The sequence below is a fragment of the Scyliorhinus torazame genome, chromosome 5, assembly GCF_047496885.1.
Source record: "Scyliorhinus torazame isolate Kashiwa2021f chromosome 5, sScyTor2.1, whole genome shotgun sequence".
NCBI lineage: Eukaryota > Metazoa > Chordata > Chondrichthyes > Carcharhiniformes > Scyliorhinidae > Scyliorhinus > Scyliorhinus torazame.
Genome location: NC_092711.1, coordinates 143,101,550 through 143,121,068, shown reverse-complemented (window position 1 = coordinate 143,121,068; position 19,519 = coordinate 143,101,550). Strand labels below are relative to the sequence as shown.

General features: G+C 45.0%; 1 protein-coding gene and 1 long non-coding RNA gene across 2 annotated transcripts in view; one reads left to right on the top strand and one right to left on the bottom strand.

Annotated features, from left to right (window-relative positions):
- Positions 1 to 19,519, bottom strand: part of LOC140417948 (uncharacterized) — a 142,860-nt gene that overhangs the window by 2,829 nt on the left and 120,512 nt on the right. The gene's annotated exons all lie outside the window — the stretch shown is intronic.
- LOC140419929 (uncharacterized) lies at positions 277 to 11,309 on the top strand. The gene is made up of 3 exons (XR_011946095.1): positions 277 to 384; positions 1,944 to 2,970; positions 11,023 to 11,309. It is a non-coding gene; the product is annotated as an uncharacterized lncRNA (long non-coding RNA).

Below are 19,519 nucleotides of genomic sequence, written 5' to 3'. Positions count from 1 at the left end.
GTCTGCACCCTCCCTGGATTCACTTCCTTTCCCTTCAGTTGCTGCAAGTGACCAACTGAAGGTGAGAATGAGAAAAGAAATGGAAAGGGGGAGAAAAGAAAGTGTTTTACTCCCAGATGTTGGAAACAGGAGGAGGTTTCAGTCTGTGTGAAGCTCAACCTTCATTCTCACAAACTCCGCGCTCCGAATGGCTGGAGAAGCAGAGCGCTCCCACTCTTCCCATTGGTCAACACCTCAGCAGGATGGTCACGGGGTGGACACTCCCCTGCACATGCGCAACATCCCACCGCCATCGAACATGCGCAGTCCCGGGCCGGTGGGAAATCACCGAGCGGCTTCTCGCTCTGGCCGGAGCCGTCAGCCGGTTGCCTTGAGGAGGAGCAGGTGCAGGGGGAAGGGGAACAATGGGCGGGGGCGGGGCCGTTACCGCGATTCGCGCCGGCGCACTGGTACCCGTCGACTTCACCGTGGAGCAGTATTGGCTGATTCAGGCAGTGCTCCATTGTGATGTCACAACGCAAAAGTTAACTAAAGCTTCCTCCTCTGGGCAACATCTGGGAGGAAATCAATGTTTCCCCCTTTCCATTGCTTTTCTCATTCTAGGGGGACATTGGTGACTTGGAGCAACTGAAGGGAAAGGAAGTGAATCCAGGGAGGGTGCAGACTCTGCAAAGCTTGGCCCAGGTCTCTCTCTCTCTCTTAAAGACATTGACATCCTTTGCTCCCTCAGCTTCACACATTTATTTGTCTGGCTAAAAGGATGGTCTCTTTCCCAATGTTCACAATTAAAGGGCTGGTTTCCCCAGGAGATGGCTGACATTTGAGGGGACAACATATTAATATCAGAGAAAAGCCCAGTGTTATATGGTACATATTAGATATATTATTGATGGTTCAGTAATAAAGTACATTTATTATTATTTCCAGTTGTGTAATATTGTGCTGTAGCTACGTTACATATTTCCAGTCATCTCTTCCCTCAGAGGGTTGTTAGTCTCTGGATTTCTCTTCCACGGGGACCAGTGGAGTCTGGGAGTCACTGAATATATTCACGGATGAGTTGGACAGATTTCTGATTGAGAGGGAGTCGAGGGTTATGGGAAATCAATAGGAAAATGGAGAGAAAGCTGAGATGAGGAGAGATTTCTTCACTTGAGGATGTGGTGAAGCTTTGGAAATCTCTACCCCAGAGAACTGAGAAACATCGGTGATCAAGTATTTTGGAGACCGAGATTGATAGGTTTCTAGATATTGATAATGTCAAGGGATATGGAGTAAATTGTGGGAAAATGGTACTGAGGTAGATCGATCAATGATCTTATTGAATGGATAAGCAGGCTCGATGGGCCGAATGGCTGACTCCAGCATCTATTTGTTATGATCTCTGAGTCCGGGACAGGAAACAGTGAGCATGGTAGCACAGTGGTTAGCACTGTTGTTTCACAGCTCCAGGGTCGCTTAAGATTCGATTCCTGGCTTGGGTCACTGTCTGTGCGGAGTCTACACATTCTCCCTGAGTCTGCGTGGGTCTCCTCCAAGCACTTCGTTTTCCTCCCACAGTCCGAAGATGTGCAGGTTAGCTGGATTGGCCATGCTAAATTGCCGTTAGTGTTCAAAAACATAAGGTGGGGTTATGGGGATTGGGTGGAGGTGAGGGCTTGAGTAGGGTCTCTTTCCAAGGACCGGTGCAGACTCGATGGGCCAAATGGCCTCCTTCTGCACTGTAATTTCTATGATCTGTCAATCAGCCTGAATCAGCACCTTCAGGAGAATTGGGAGGGTGAATATTAGATACAGGAGAGTGAGAATGGAGAGAGAGTGTGTGGGATGGAGATTTCCTGCTTTTCACAAATAAGAGAGAAAAGAATGTCCCAGAGAAACTAGAATTATCTGAATTTCTACCCTGTACTGACAGTGCTGTATTTTGTAAATTCTTTTTTCAGGATATTAGATGATGACGAAGTAGAGACAGAAATCTTAAATGTCACGTCTCGATCCAACAGTCACTGAAATATTTGGCAACTTAATATGGTCAGACTTTGAATTAAGAAGGAGCAATGTTTGCCCGATCTGTCAGCTTCAAAAGATTTTAAACATCAGTGTGACTCGAAAAGCACAAAGACATATGGACACCCGAGTGAGAGTGTTCCAGAGCACTGACTGTGGAAAGAGCTTTAACCAGTTCCACAGCTTGAAAAAACATCGGACTATTCACAGCGGGGAGAGACTGTACATGTGTCCTGTGTGTGGCTTTAACTGATCATAAAGACACAAGGACACTGGCACCATGGAGAAACCCTGGAAATGTGGGGACTGTGGAAAGGGATTCAGATGCCCGTCTGTGCTGGAGATTCATCGGCGCAGTCACACTGGAGAGAGGCCGTTCAGCTGCTCTCAGTGTGAGACGACATTCACTCAATTATCCCACCTTCAGAGACACCAGCGAGTTCACAGTGGGCAGACGCCATTCACCTGCTCTCAGTGTGGGAAGGGATTCACTCAGTTAGCCTACTTGCGGACACATCAGCGAATTCACACGGGGGAGAGACCATTCAACTGCTCTCAGTGTGATAAGGGATTCATTCAGTTATCCCACCTGCAGACACACCAGCGAGTTCACACTGGGGAGAGGCCGTTCATCTGTTCTCAGTGTGGGAAGGGATTCAGTCATTCGGCCACCCTGCAGACACATCAGCGAGTTCACACTGGGGAGAAGCCATTTACCTGCTCTCAGTGTGGGAAGGGATTCAGTGATTCATCCAACCTGCAGACACATCAGCGAATTCACACTGGGGAGAGGCCGTTCATCTGCCCTCAGTGTGGGAAGGGATTCACTCAATTGTCCAGCCTGCAGACACACCAGCGAATTCACACTGGGGAGAGGCCGTTCACCTGCTCTCAGTGTGGGAAGGGATTTTATGATTCATCACACCTGCTGAGACACCAACAAGTTCACAAGTGATTACAGGGGTTGGTTTCTGCTGTTATTGTTTCTGCTTTCAATTCAATGCAGCATTGCATTTCATTCATTTTGTCAGTTGGTCAATAGGGAGGGTCGGAGGTTTTTTTCCAGCTGGATTGGCCGTTCCCACGACTTTGCCTTCAGTGGGCTGATGCTCTTTAAGCCTTGTTAAAAATACTTGGTTTCAAATTTCACGAGGTTCACAGAGTGAAAGAGTGTTTGGAGGTGAAAAGATATTTAGTTTGCATTTCTGTTTGGAGGTACCCCGATGCATGCTACGTTGCCATGAAGATGGACTCAGGTGGTTATATGGTTTCTTTCTTTAGTTTATATGGATGTTTCTCACAGAAGGAAACTGTCGAGATATGAGGGGCAAGTTGTATGTGGTAGATTCGGTACTTACAATAAAAGTTATGATGTTAGACAGGCAAGCACTAGCATTTAAGGATTTGTTACATATTTACATAAAATATAGATTCTTTTAAGAAACAAAAATCCAATGGGAAAAGTGATGAAATGGTAGCTTCCAAGAAAAGTTAAAGATTCCATTAAATCAAAGAAAGAGGCTCATCAAGTGGCCAAAATAGTAGTAATCTTTCTTTTAATATAAATTTAGAGTGCCCAATTCATCTTTTTCCAATTGAGGGGCAATTTAGCGTGGTCAGTCCATTTACCCTGCACATCTTTGGATTGTGGGGGCGAAACCCACGCAGACATGGCAAAATGTGCAAACTCCACAGGACAGTGACCCAGAGCCGGGATGGAAACTGGGACCTCGGCGCCGCGAGGCAGCAGTGCTTAATACTGCGCCACCGTGCTGCCCTGCCAAAATAGTAGTGAGCCTGAGGATTGGGAACTTGTTTTCAAATTCAGCAAAGAAGGAGCAAGAAACTGATAAAGAGAAAGGAAAAGATTAGCAAAGACCAATGTGGGTCCATTCCAGGCAGAGACAGGAGAGTTTATAATGGGGAATAAGGAAATGGCAGGGAAACTAAACAATGTGTGTCTGTCTCAAAGAACAAAGAAATGTACAGCACAGGAACAGGCCCTTCGGCCCTCCAAGCCCGTGCCGACCATGCTGCCCGACTAATCTACAATCTTCTACACTTCCTGGGTCCGTATCCTTCTATTCCCATCCTATTCATATATTTGTCAAGATGCCCCTTAAATGTCCCTATCGTCCCTGCTTCCACTACCTCCTCCGGTAGCGAGTTCCAGGCACCCACTACCCTCTGCGTAAAAAACTTGCCTCGTACATCTACTCTAAACCTTGCCCCTCTCACCTTAAACCTATGCCCCCTAGTAATTGACCCCTCTACCCTGGGGAAAAGCCTCTGACTATCCACTCTGTCTATGCCCCTCATAATTTTGTATACCTCTATCAGGCCTCCCCTCAACCTCCTTCGTTCCAGTGAGAACAAACCGAGTTTATTCAATCGCTCCTCATAGCTAATGCCCTCCATACCAGGCAACATTCTGGTAAATCTCTTCTGCACCCTCTCTAAAGCCTCCACATCCTTCTGGTAGTGTGGCGACCAGAATTGAACACTATACTCCAAGTGTGGCCTAACTAAGGTTCTATACAGCTGCAACATGACTTACCAATTCTTATACTCAATGCCCCGGCCAATGAAGGCAAGCATGCCGTATGCCTTCTTGACTACCTTCTCCACCTGTGTTGCCCCTTTCAGTGACCTGTGGACCTGTACTCCTAGATCTCTGTGACTTTCAATACTCTTGAGGGTTCTACCATTCACTGTATATTCCCTACCTGCATTAGACCTTCCAAAATGCATTACCTCACATTTGTCCGGATTAAACTCCATCTGCCATCTCTCCGCCCAAGTCTCCAGACAATCTAAATCCTGCTGTATCCTCCGACAGTCCTCATCGCTATCCGCAATTCCACCAACCTTTGTGTCATCTGCAAACTTACTAATCAGACCAGTTACATTTTCCTCCAAATCATTTATATATACTACAAAGAGCAAAGGTCCCAGCACTGATCCCTGTGGAACACCACTGGTCACAGCCTTCCAATTAAAAAGCATCCCTCCATTGCTACTCTCTGCCTTCTATGGCCTAGCCAGTTCTGTATCCACCTTGCCAGCTCACCCCTGATCCCGTGTGACTTCACCTTTTGTACTAGTCTACCATGAGGGACCTTGTCAAAGGCCTTACTGAAGTCCATATAGACAACATCTACTGCCCTACCTGCATCAATCATCTTAGTGACCTCCTCGAAAAACTCTATCAAGTTAGTGAGACATGACCTCCCCTTCACACAACCGTGCTGCCTCTCACTAATACGTCCATTTGCTTCCAAATGGGAGTAGATCCTGTCTCGAAGAATTCTCTCCAGTAATTTCCCTACCACTGAAGTAAGGCTCACCGGCCTGTAGTTCCCGGGATTATCCTTGCTACCCTTCTTAAACAGAGGAACAACATTGGCTATTCTCCAGTCCTCCGGGACATCCCCTGAAGACAGCGAGGATCCAAAGATTTCTGTCAAGGCCTCAGCAATTTCCTCTCCAGCCTCCTTCAGTATTCTGGGGTAGATCCATGGAGGAAGATACAGAAATCATCCCAAAACGACTGGAGAACTGAGGAGCTAGTGATCACAAGGAACTGAAAGGAATTATTCTGAGTGAAAAAGCTGTGCTGGAGAAATTAACAGGACTGGAAGTCAATAAATCCCCAAAAGCTGATGCTCTACATCCCAGAGTGTTGAAAGAGACGGCTGTAGAAATAGTGGATACATTGGTGATCATCTTTCAATATTCTGGACTTCCAGTGATGGTAATGTGCTGAACGGACGCACATCAGGTGGCTCTCCACCAAACCAGAACCAAATAGGCACTTTTAGGCATATTTTGCCCAGAAATTTGAAGGCAAATTAACCTCAACGGAGAAAAGAAAATCTGTCAAAGTTCTCTAGATTCTGGAATGGCGTAAGCCACTCGGCACCTCGAGCTTGCTCCACCATTCAATAAGTTCCCGGCTGATCTGATTGAAACCTCAAGTTCACACAGGCTCCTTAGAAAATAAATCTGGGAGATAGTTATGGGGAATAAGGAAATGGCAAAGGAGTGAAATAGATATTTTGCATCCGTGTTGATTATTCGATTAATGCTACAAAATATGGGGGAGGAATTAAATATCACTACCAGAGATGTAGTAAGAACAAAGAACACAAAAAAGTACAGCACAAGAACAGGCCCTTCGGCCCTCCAACCCTCAGCACAGATCATGATGCCCTAACTTTTAAAAAAAACTTCTGCCCTTACTCGGTCCGTATCCCTCTACTTCCTCCCTATTCATGTACCCATCCAGATGCCTCTTAAATGTTGCTAATGTGCCTGCTTCCATCACATCCTTTGGCAGTGTGTTCCAGGTACCCACCAGTCTCTGTGTGAGAAACTTACTGCGCACATCTCCCTTTAACTTTCTCCCTCTTACCTTGAACCTGAGCCCCCTTGTAATTGACACTTCACCATTGGAAGAAGCCTCTGACTATCCAACCTGTCTGTGCCTCTCATAATTTTGTCGACCTCTATCAGGTCTCCCCTCAGCCTCTGTCTTTCCAATGAAAACAATCCTAATTTATTCAAACTCTCCTCATAACAAACACCCTCGAAACCAGGCAATATTCTGGTGAACCTTCTTTGCACTCTCTCCAAAGCATCCACGTCCTTCTGATAATGTGGTGACCAGAACTGCACGCAATACTTCAAATGTGGACTAACCAAGGTTTTATATAGCTGCAACATGATTTCCCAGCTCCTATACTCAGTGTCCCGGCTGATGAAGCAAGCATGTCATATACCTTCTCAATCACCTTGGCCACCTGTGTTGCCACATTTAGGGAACTGTGGACCTGCACTCCCAGATCCCTCTGTATGTTAATGTTCGAAGGGTTCTGCCATTTACAGTATAATTCATACCTAGATTTGAACCTCCAAAATGCATCACCTTGCATTTATCCGGATTAAATTCCATCTGCCATTTCTGTGCCCAAGTCTCCAATCTATCTACATCCTGTTGTATCCCTCGGCACTATCAGCAACTCTGCCAAACTTCGAGTCATCCTCAAACTTACTGATCAGACTACCCACATTTTCCTCCAGACCAACAACAGAGATCCCAGCACTGATCCCTGCGGAACACCACTAGCTACAGATCTCCATTCTGAAAAACACCCTTCCACCGCGACTCTCTGTTTCTATAACCAAGCCAGTTCTGTATCCATCTAGTCAGCCCATCCTGAATCCCATGTGATTTTAGTTTTTTTCCAGGCTGCCATGTGGAACCTTGTCAAACGCCTACTAAAGTCCATATAAATTACATCCACCATCCTTCCCTCATCAAATTTCTTTGTCACCTCTTCAAAAAACTCAATTAAGTTGTTTTTTAAGACATGACCTTCCCCGTACGAAACATGCTGCCTGTCACTAACTAGTCCATTTTCTTCCAAATGTGCAAAAACCCTGTCCCTCAATACCTTTTCCAAAAGCTTCCCCACCACTGATGTCAGGCTCATCGGTCTATAATTTTCTTAAAGAAGGGAACAGCATTGGCTATTCTCCAGTCATCTGGAACCTCCCCTGTGGTCAAAGAGGATGTGAAGATATCTGTTAAGGCCCCAAGCATTTCTCCCTTTGCCTCCCTCAGTAACCTGGGATAGATCCCATCCGGCCCTGGGGACTTGTCTACCTTAATGCAATTTAGGATATTCATGTTCTTTGATGTATTGACGTTCTCAAGAGCTGTCACACACCGATCCCTGAACTCAACATCTGCCATGTCCTTCTCCCTGGTGAATACTGATACAAAATACTCCTTAAAGATTTTACCCACTTCCTGCGGGTCCACATATAACTTCCCTCCATTGTCCTTGAGTGGGGCTACTCTTTCTCTTGCTACCCTCTTGCTCCTAATATATGCATAAAAAGTAATGGGATTCTCCTTAACCAGGTTTGCTAAAAACATTCCATGGCCCCTTTTAGCCCTCCTAATTCCAGTTTAAGCTCCTTCCTATTTTCACTGTACTCCTCAAGTGCTTTGTCAGTTTTTAGGTGCCGAGATCTATCATATGCTTCTTTTTTCCTTTTGACTAAGCTTACAATTTCCCTTGCCATCCATGGTTCCCAAATCCTGCCATTGCTATCCTTCATTTTTGTGGTGACATGCCTCTCCTGCACTTCAATCAACTAGCCTGTCAAAGCCTTCCACATGTCAGATGTGGATTACCCTCAAATAGCTGCTCCCAAACCACATTCCCCAGTTCCTGTCTAATTTGGATGAAATTGGTCCTTGCTCAAATAAGCACCACTCGCTCCTTTGTAAAGTTGTTCTTTATATCACTCCAACCATCTCTAATCAAGCAATACAATTCTGTACCATACACACATTTGTAGTCCAGTAATATAGACATATACATGGCTCGCAGCTGCATTAAGATTGTCAGGTCCCTGTTCTCAGGACGGGACGCAGCGAACATGAATTTGTTGACCAGGATGAATTAGGGGGTGTATATTAGGTAGAACAGAGTGAGAATGGAAGGAGAGTGTGTGGGATGGAGATTTACAGCTTTTGTGGAATGAGAGGAAAGAATGTTCAATACAAACGAGAATTGTCTGTTGTGAGTTTCTATTCAGTGCTGACAGTGCCTTCAAAATATTCAAAGACTCTGCTTCCACTGCCCTTTGAAGAAGAGAGTTCCAAAGACTCAGAACGCTCTGGGAGAAAAAGTTCTCCTCTGCCTTAAATGGGCAAGTTATTACTTTTAAAGCAACTCCAATTTCTAGATTCTCCCACAAGGGGAAACATCCTTTCCACATCCACCCTGTCAAGGCCCTTCAGCATCTTATACGGTTCAATCAAGTCACCTAAACTCCATCGGACACAAGCCCAGCCTGTCCAATCATTCCTCATAAGACCAGCCTCCAATTCCAGGTATGAGTCCGGTAAACCTTCTCTGAACTGCTTCCAACACATTTACATCATTCCTTAAATGAGAGAAATACTGTACACAGTGCTCCAGATGTGGTCTCAGCAATGTCCTGTACAACTGAAGCATAACATCCCTACTTTTGTATTCAATTCCCCTCACAATAAACAATAACATTATATTAGCTTTCCCAATTACTTGCTGTACCTGTATGCTCGCCTTTTGTGATTCATGCTCTTAGACACCGAGATCCCTCTGAATCTCAGAGCTCTGCAATCTCTCACCATTTAGATTTTTTTTTCTTTTTAAAAATAAATTTAGAGTACCCAATTAATTTTTACCAATTAAGGGGCAATATAGTGTGGCCAATTCACCTAGCCTGCACATCTTTGGGTTGTGGGAGCAAGACCCACGCAAACACGGGGAGAATGTGCAAACTCCACATGGACGGTGACCCAGAGCCGGGATTGAACCTGGGATCTCGGCGCCGTGAGGCAGCAGGGTTAATCCACTGCGCCACCGTGCTGCCCCTCTCACCATTTAGATAATAAGCTTTTATATTCTTCTGACCAACATGGACAATTACACATTTTCCCACGTTATTCTCCTTTTGGCAGGTTTCATCCCACTCATTTAACATATAACTTTTTAACCTCCTTATGTCCTCTTCACAATTTACTTTCCTACCTATCTTTGTATCATTGGAACATAGGAGCAGGAGTTGGCCATTCAGCCCGTCGAGCCTGCTCCACCATTCAATACGATCATGGCTGATCATCCACTTCATTGCCATTTTCCCCCCACACTATCCCCATATCCCTTTGTGTTATTGGGATTTAGAAATCGGTCAGTCTCTGCTTTAAACACTCTCAATGACTGAGCTCCCACAGCCCTCTGGGGTCGAGATTTCCAAAGATTCACAACTTGTAGATCTCTGTAGATCAAACCATTGCCCCGTTCTATCCCCGTATCCCTGTCAGTTTATTTCCCTGAAAAGCCCATCCATTTTCCTTTTGGAAACATTCCATCATCTCTGCTTCTACCCGCATCGTAGGAAGTGGGTTTCTCTTATTTCCCAATTTCTTCAAATGCAAACGAGTCTCAGAGAGCACAGAAAGAGGCCATCCCACCCATCGTTCCCATGCTAGCTCTTTGAATGAACTATCTAATTAGTCCCATCGCCCGGCAAGTTTCTTTTCCTACAGAATCTGTCCAGTTCCCTTTTGAAAGATACAGTTGAAATTCCTTCCAGCACCTTTGTCAGGCAGTGAATCTCAACAACTCGTTCTGTTTTAAATCTAATATTTTCACGATATGCTGTATATGGATTTTCACAGGAGATTTGAAATGGAGAGAAAGACATGGTTGTTGCACAAAATCAAGACTCAGTCTTTATGAGTGATCTTTATGAATGGGCAGAGTGTGAAATACCCAGGTTTGCGATGCCAAGGTGCCAGTCTGGCAGTGCCAAGGTGCACACGTTCTCGGGGCTGGGCCAGGAGGGGCCACCCTGCCCTAACCCTGACCACTCAGGGGCATCCAGTGACGCGGGATCCTTTTGGTACGGTGACTCCTGGTCCATGTCTGTTTGGGCCAATACTAATGGGCGTCCATGTGACTGCTCACTGGGGAGGCGCTTAAATCAAGCAAGGCCTTTAGATAGGGGGTCCTTCCCGTTAATGGGATAGAGATTGGCCTAAATTGTATCCAGATTCGCCAATGCGAATCGGCCGGTTAGATCGGAAACTGATTGGCGCTTGGTGCCCAATTTCGGACTCTCCTGCGGTCTAACTGCTGCAGTTGGATTCGCGCCTTGCGCATCGTGGCCATTAGATCGTGCCCTGATTCTCATTTGCTGTAAAAATGTCAAAGATTAATTGCTGTGTACAAAGAAAGTGCAATGAGGATAAATGTACTGACAAGAGAGACCTTCAAGCTCTGATTAGCCTCAACATTTGAAACTGTCTGAATAAGGGATTGTATAGAATCAGATAAAGTGATAGTATGAAACAGTTCTATTGTATTCCTGTCTAAGATAATGAGAGAAGGTGGTGGGGTTCCAATTAAATTAATCTCGTGACCAAATTGACCAATTATCATGTCACAACAGGCCCAACTCTGACGTGAGGTATTGGTCACTTTGGGGATAAAAGCTGAAGTTCTGAAGGTCTTCCTTGCTGGCCAAGTACTGAAGACACCCGAGGCCGAATTCCAAGGAAATTACTGTCAAAGAAGGAGCCAGACTCCCAAGGCTGAATTCCACAAGAATTACTGTCAAAAAAGGAGCCAGAGAGAGTTACACTTCTACAGACTGATCACCCACATGAAGTTGTAAAATCAATATCTTAAAGTTATTCAGTAAACCTTTTTCATTTAATAAACTTATTTTTAAATTTACTATCCAGAGAATTCTGCCTTTGTCTTAATTGGTTAAAGTCTTGTCTGAACCAAAGTGAATTTATTAAATGGTAAGTTGGGGGTGGCTGAAATCAATTAAGTTCCAGATAACAACATCAAATAACATAAACCTTCAATTTAAAAACTTGCATTTGTATAGCACCTTTCACAACCACAGGATATCCCAAAGTGCTTTACAGCCAATGAAATACTTTTGAAGTGTAGTCACTGTTTTAATGTCGGAAACGCGGCAGCCAATTTACACACAGCAAGATCCCACACACATCAATGTGATAATAAGCAGATGATGTGTTTTTAGTGATGTTGATTGAGGGATAAATATTGACCAGGGCACCGGGGATAACTCCCCTGCTCTTCTTCAAAATACTGACTGTGGGAACTATTACACCCACCTGAGAGGGGCAGACGGGGCCTCAGTTTAACATCGTATTTGAAAGAAGGCTGTTCTGACAGTGCAGCACTCCCTCAGTGCTGGGATGAGGAATGTTGGAACTGGTTTTTGTCCACAGGTCCCTGACAGGGATTTGATCCCACAACCTTCTGACTCAGAGGTGAGAGAGCTGCCCACTGAGCCACGGCTGACACGATAGACAATACAAGGTTAGAAAGGGAAAGGTACCCTTTAAAACCCCCACCCTTTGCCTCCAGTGCCTAAATCTAATAATAAAAACCCCAGTATCAATAACATGTTTGACTGACAAATGTTGAAGTGTTGATTTAGAGACACAAGTTTTAACTTCCCATTTGAGCCTCGGGCACTTTTCTGTGTCTATTGCTCATGTCAATGACAGGCAGGAGACGGAGCTGTGGGCTGAATTGGATTGGATTGGATTTGTTTATTGTCACGTGTACCGAGGTACAGTGATAAGTATTTTTCTGTGAGCCGCTCAACAGATCATTAAGTACATGGGAAGAAAAGGGAATGAAAGAAAATACATAATAGGGCAACACAACATATACAATGTTAGTACATAAGCACCGGCATCGGATGAAGCATACAGGCTGTAGTGTTAATGAGGTCAGTCCATAAGAGGGTCATTTAGGAGTCTGGTAATAGCGGGGAAGAAGCTGTTTTAGAGTCTGTTCGTGCGTGTTCTCAGACTTCTGTATCTCCTGCCCGATTTAGCTGAGAATAACGGGGCTTGCGCACCAGTTGGGAAACTGCCATGGGCGGCGCACTAATGGAGAGACAGGACGGTGCTGGAGGACTGACTGGGAAATGGGCCTCCAACCAATTGTTATATCGGTCACTCAAAGCTAAAGAGAAACTTGTCTCTTTAAATACATATACAGGGAAGAGGCTGCAATGAAATCTGTCCCTTTTAACCTGCACAAAAGCAGGAGGCTCAGATTCACAGGCTGCAAGAGTCAATTCAGCCCATCGTTTCCCTGCTATCTCTGAAAGGTCTCTCTGATTCATCCAACTTCTCTGCTCTTTCTCCACAGTCCTGCAAATTCTTCCCTTTCAAGTATTTACTCTTTGGAAAGATACTATTGAATCTGCTTTCAGACAGATCAGAACAGCTCGCTGTGTCAAAAAATAAAATAAAATCTCATCTCCCCCTCTGGCTTCTTTGCCAATTACCTCAGAGGGACTCACTTTCTGTTAAAGAGCCTGTCAACCCCTCTCACCCACTTTCCTTAAAGTGCATCAATCTAATCATGAAAAGTCCAGAAAAATCAAATATTTTTTCCTGATACAAGTTTATTAATGAAACCGAACATGGTTTAAAAAAAGGTGAAAATGACTTGAGGATCAAAGACAACCAGAGTAAAAGGATGTTCACAATGTTCTGGACCCAAATGGTTTCTCTTTGGCTCCTCTGTTCCCTGATCCTGTGACGCCTACTTTGGGCACCGGGGCACATTCAGCCTGTTTGGGGATCGATGAGTATGAAAGCTCTACGTGTTTAGGTTTGGTGATGTCAGTACATTGTAGTTACTAAAAAGAGCGGTGATTCCATGGAGAATAGCTGGAGTCAGCCATCAGTATCAGTTAGACATCACCTCATTAACACGTTTGTGTAATTAATAAATTGTCCTGTACGTAAGCTCGGTGATGAAATGTCTTCAGTGGCATGTCTCTTTAAGTGTCGAATACTGTACTGTAGCTTGAAGAATAAAAAAAAACTGGTGTTAAGGTCAGGAAGGGGTCAGAGTACCAGCTATTCCAGGACATAAGGACATAAGAACTAGGAACAGGAGTAGGCCATCTGGCCCCTCGAGCCTGCTCCGCCATTCAATGAGATCATGGCTGATCTTTGTGGACTCAGCTCCACTCTCCGGCCCGTACACCATATCCCCAAATCCCTTTATTCTTTAGAAAGGTATCTATCTTTTTCTTAAAGACGTTTAAAGAAGGAGCCTCAACTGCTTCACTGGGCAAGGAATTCCAGAGATTCACAACCCTTTGGGTGAAGAAGTTCCTCCTACACTCCGTCCTAAATCTACTTCCCCTTATTTTGAGGCTATGCCCCCTAGTTCTGCTTTCCCCGACCAGTGGAAACAACCTGCCCGCATCTATCCTATCTATTCCCTTCATAATTTTATATGTTTCAATAAGATCCCCCCGCATCCTTCTAAACTCCAATGAGTACAGTCTACTCAACCTCTCGTCATAATCTAATCCCCTCAACTCTGGGATCAACCTAGGAATCTCCTTTGCACTCCCTCCAGTGCCAATATGTCCTTTCTCAGGTAAGGAGACCAAAACTGAACACAATACTCCAGATGTGGCCTCACCAACACCCTATACAATTGCAGCATAACCTCCCTAGTCTTGAACTCCATCCCTCTAGCAACGAAAGACAAAACTCGATTAGCCTTCTTAATCACCTGTTGCACCTGCACACCAACTTTTTGCGACTCGTGCACCAGCACACCCATGTCCCTCTGCACAGCAGCATGTTTTAACATCTTACCGTTTAAATAATAATCCATTCTGCTGTTATTCCTCCCAAAATGGATAGCCTCACACTTGGCAACATTGAATTCCATCTGCCAGACCCTAGCCCATTCACCCAACCTATCCAAATCCTTCTGCAGACTTCCGGTATCCTCTGCACTTTTTGCTTTACCACTCATCTTAGTGTCGTCTGCAAACTTTGCCACATTGCACTTGGTCCCCAATTCCAAATCGTCTATGTAAATTGTGAACAACTGCGGGCCCAACACTGATCCTTGAGGGACCCCACTAGTTACAGGTTGCCAACCAGAGAAACACCCATTTATCCCCACTCTCTGCTTTCTGTTAGTTAACCAATCCTCTACCCATGCTACCACTTTACCCTCAGTGCCATGCATCTTTAGTTTATGCAGCAACCTTTTGTGTGGCACCTTGTCAAAAGCTTTCTGGAAATCCAGATATACCACATCCATTGGCTCCCCGTTATCTACTGCACTGGTAACGTCCTCAAAAAATTCTACCAAATTAGTCAGACCCGACCTACCCTTTGTGAACCCATGCTGCGTCTGCCCAATGGGACAATTTCCCTCCAGGTGCCCCGCTATTTCCTCCTTAATGATAGGTTCCAGCATTTTCCCTACAACCGAAGTTAAGCTTACCGGCCTATAGTTACCCGCTTTCTGCCGACCTCCTTTATTAAACAGTGGTGTCACGTTTGCACCCTGTTTGATAAAAGTTTTAGTTCATCGTTAGAAGAGGCTCCAAGCTGATTGGCTCAATTTGTTGTGGGGAAGCTGGTAACACTTTTCCCATTGGTCAAGAGTCAGAAATATTTGATGAAAAAGTTGTTCGTTTTGATCAACAGCTGCACAGATTCAGGTTCAATGTCACAAAGTTACCTTCAACAAGGTCTATTCAGTAACTGGAGTCCATACTGACTCTGTAGAACAATCCAGTCAGTCCCATTCCCCCTCGGTGTCCCCGTTCCCCTGCAAGTTTACTTCCTTCCAGTGCCCATCAATTTCATTTTGAAATTGGTCGTTACCTCCAATTCGTCCACCCTCGTGAGCAGTGAGTTCCAAGTCATTACCACTTGCTGTGTAAAAATATTCTCCCTCACATCCCCCCTGAATCTCTTACCCAAATCCTGAAATCTGTGTCCCCCTCATCCTTGTCCCATCAGATAATGGGAACATCTTTTCTTTATCCACCTTACCTAACTCTATCATAACCTTGTCCACCTCTATCAAATCTCCCCTCAACCTCCTTTGCTCCAAGGTGAACAACCCCAGCCTGACATCAACAATAAAGAATAAACAAACAGAATATGTTAATACCTGGGATCAGATGGGAATGTTCGATTGTCCTGGACAGAAGGGAATTAGAATAACTCACCTTGGGTGTAGTTAACTGGAATGTAACAATCTGGTGTCCACCAATATTCCAGTGAGATTCAGGGACTTGTAGATGAGATGAATAAGTTGCCTTTTTCTTGATAATATTTTGATCATTTGCCTCTGAAACCTTAAAAGGAAAACCATGGGTGGGATTCTCCGCCCCACTGCACCAGTTGTATATCCGCCACCCCCGCCGGCAGCAGGATTCTCCATCCTGCCAGCCGGCCAATGGGATTTTCCATTGCGGGCAACCCCACTCCGTTGGGAAATTCCCAGGTGTCAGTGCACTGCCGGTGCAATGGAGAATCCCGACAGTGGAAAATCCAGCACCATGCTTAAAATCCGAGATGCTGCCTGACATATCAAGTGCATAAAGAGAGATATAAGCTAAGCTATTGGGACAACGGTCCTGTGAAGTTTTAATAAGATTGTGTGACATGTTGAGGGACAACGATCTCAACCTGTATAGAGACATGGTCACTGAACAAAGACACAAAAATGACTGAATCTATGTCTGTTTAAGAGAGATGCCCTTGAATAAAAAGAGCGATCTGATAGTGTATAGAAAACTTGCACCTCATTATCCCTGAAGATCCACCGAAGACACATTGTGGGCCACACAGACAAAATTCAAAGAGAGCTATACAAAATCCATCTGCATTTCATATCCCAGGTTGTCCAACAGGAGTCTGTTTGTCTTCTGAGACAAAGAGCCCCACAGCCTTCCTTTCAATTCTTAATGTCTGAGACATTCAACAATCTCGGGGGTACCCGATGAGGGATACAGATCCTTTGTCAAACGTAGTGTGGAGAGATGAGGATGATGTGACATGGCCTCTGGTTTATGAAACCAGTAATATTGCATTGCTGTACTTCACAGTCTCAACCTGCCGTTTTAACATTGATCCTGCAGCATCACATACAAGGGGCTCTGGCCCAGATTGGACATCTGGCTCCATCTACACTGCCTCTGCTGGACATTCTGTACCATCGGCAACAAGACTGATTCATCTCCGATCTCATTGTGTGAATTCAACACCACTCTGCTGCCACCTTTGCTGGGTCTCCTTGAATTTGGTCTCCCTTCCGCCAGATAGCTCCTTTTGTTCAAGTTCAAAGTGATTAATGTGGTTTGTGGGGGACAGAGATTCGTAGTTGGAGAGGGAGAAGGATGTTGGCTGATGACTATGACAGGGAGGGGCAACATTTGAGGGACTCTCGATTCTCCCCATTCCATAACTTCCTGATGGATCATGGAGATCCCACGATTTGCAGCATTGAATCACAGAATGCTCACAGCACAGAAGGAGACCATTCGGCCCATTGTGTCTGTCACCTCTCAGTAAGAGCGGCTCAGTTAGTGCCACTCCCCTGCCTTTCCCCCATAACCCTGCAAATTCTTTCCCTTTATAGCATTTACCCAATTCCCTCTTGAAAACCGCGATTCAATCTGCCTCCACCACACTCTCATCAGAACCTTCCAGATCCTCACCCATCGCTCTGTAAAAAAGGTTTCCCTCATGTCGCCTTTGGTTCCTTTATCAATTTGAGTGTCAATGTGTGCGTGACTTTAAGGAGAAGCTGGATAAGTCCATGAAAGAGAAAAGAACAGAGGGATTTGCAGATAGAAAAAAAAGACTTGTATTTATATAACACCTTTCAGGGCCACTGGAATTCTCGATGCGTTCTGCTGCCAAGGATGTACTTTCTGAAGTGTAGTCACTGTGGTGATGTAGGAAACGTGGCAGCAAATTTAGGCACAACCGGATAGGAACATAGGAATAGGAGTAGGCCAGTCAGCCCTTCGAGCCTGCTGCCCCATTCTATAAGATCATGGCTCATCTGGTTGTGATCTCAACTCCACTTTCCTGTTCCACCCCCATAACCCTTGTCTCCTCTGTTAATAATATGTCCAACTCTGCCCTGAATATATTCAATGACCCGGCCCCCACTGCTCTCTAGGGAAGAGAATTCCACAGACTGAAGACCCACTGAGAGAAAAACATTCTCCTCAATCTCCATCTGAATGGTGGATCTCATATTGATAAACTGTGTCCCCCGGTTCTAGTCTCTCCCAAAATTGGAAACATCCTCCTGATTTCTACCCTATCAAATCCCCTCAGGATTGTAAATGTTTCATTAAGATCACCTCTCCTTCATCTAAAGTCCGCCCAACATTTTCAACTTTTCTTCATAAGAGAAGCCCCTCATCCCAGGAATGAGTCGCGTGAATTTTCTCTGAACTGCAGTTAACACAATTATATCTTTGTTTTTCAAACAAGGTGAAGATGCAGTGCACAATATTCCAGATGTGGTCTAACCAAGGCCCTGCAGAGCTGTAGCTTCTATTTCGCCTTGTGAGAAACACTAATATTCCAGTTGCTTTCCTAATCACTTGCTGTACCTGCACACTAACTTTTTGTGATTCCTATACCAGGACACCCAGATCCCTCTGTAACACAGTGTATTGTAATCTCTCTCCATTTAAATAGGATACTGCTTCTCTATTCCTCCTGCCTTATACTCCATCTGCAAGTTTTTCACACTCATTTCTGTACCCTGCAACCTACCGACAATTAACAAAACCCCAGAAAGAGCCGTGTGATAATGAGCAGAAGATCTGTTTTTGTGCTGTTGTTCGTGATTGAGGGATAAATATTGACCAGAACACCGGGACAATTCCCCTGCTCATCTCAAAAATAACAACATGCGGTCTTTTAAATCTAACCAAGCAGGTAAACTGGGCCTCATTAACATCTCATCTGAAGGATGGTAACACCAACACAGCAGCACTCCCTCAGTATTGCACTGCAGTGTCAGCCCTGAGTGTACTTCTCCAGTCCTGAATGAGGGCATGAGCCCAGAACCTTGGAACTCAGAGGTAGGAGTGTAACCCACTGAGCCCTGACTGACAGTGAAGGTGAATAAGACTGGGAGGAACCATGTGTGAAGCATCAACGCCATAACAGACCAGGTGGCCTGAATGGCATGTTTCTTCAATATCTATTCTATGTCATTTCAATCAATGAAACATTTCAGACTTGGAATTGTCAAATCCACACCTGGGATTTGTTTGGGTGCGATGCTGAACACGAACTGTTTTGTAAAATAATTTCAGCTGGGAGTCCGTCAATGAATAAGGAGAGATCACAAACAGCAGTTCTTAAAGATAGACTGTTAACCCAGCAAATCAGAGTTCCAACTATCCCACATCAAGGACATGATACAGGGAGTTCAATGCAAATCTGGTTCATTGGACTTGAATCCAGAGCATTAAACTACAGCCCAGTTACAGTGGTCTCTCACATCAGCAAAAACGAGCCCCAACCTTTCAAATGAATAAGATTTGGTCCTGAACAGCAGCAGAAACCTTCTCCCTCTTAATCAATAAATCTCTGTCACCCACACACTCCCTATTGATTCTGACACTAATTCATCCCACTATGTTATCTTGCTTTTCCCCAATTCTCCTCCCCTAAAGGTGGTGACTCTCGGGTTCAGTTTCACATTCACCCAATGCCCTTCCCAATATGTCATCTAGGTATCTAAATCTTTACACCTGAAGTTAAGAAACTGTTTTGCTAAGAGGGGCGTCACAATCAAATCCAGTGACAACCCATATGTACGTTGTGTCAGAATGACACTTTTCATTCCAATCCAGGAGACTGGGATCCGGGTGAGCAATGGCGACCAGGCCTCTCACAATGCCCCACGTTGGGTAAACCACTCTATCCGCCGCACGGGCGGGCAGCCCGGGACTGCATGTCCAAGGGAGAGGGAAGCTGCGCATGTGCAGGATTGTGCTAATCCCATTGGCCAAATTGTCCGCGTTCCAAGAGTCAAAAGTGCTTCCAGCGCCACGTGACATCGTTGCCCATTGTTTTCAG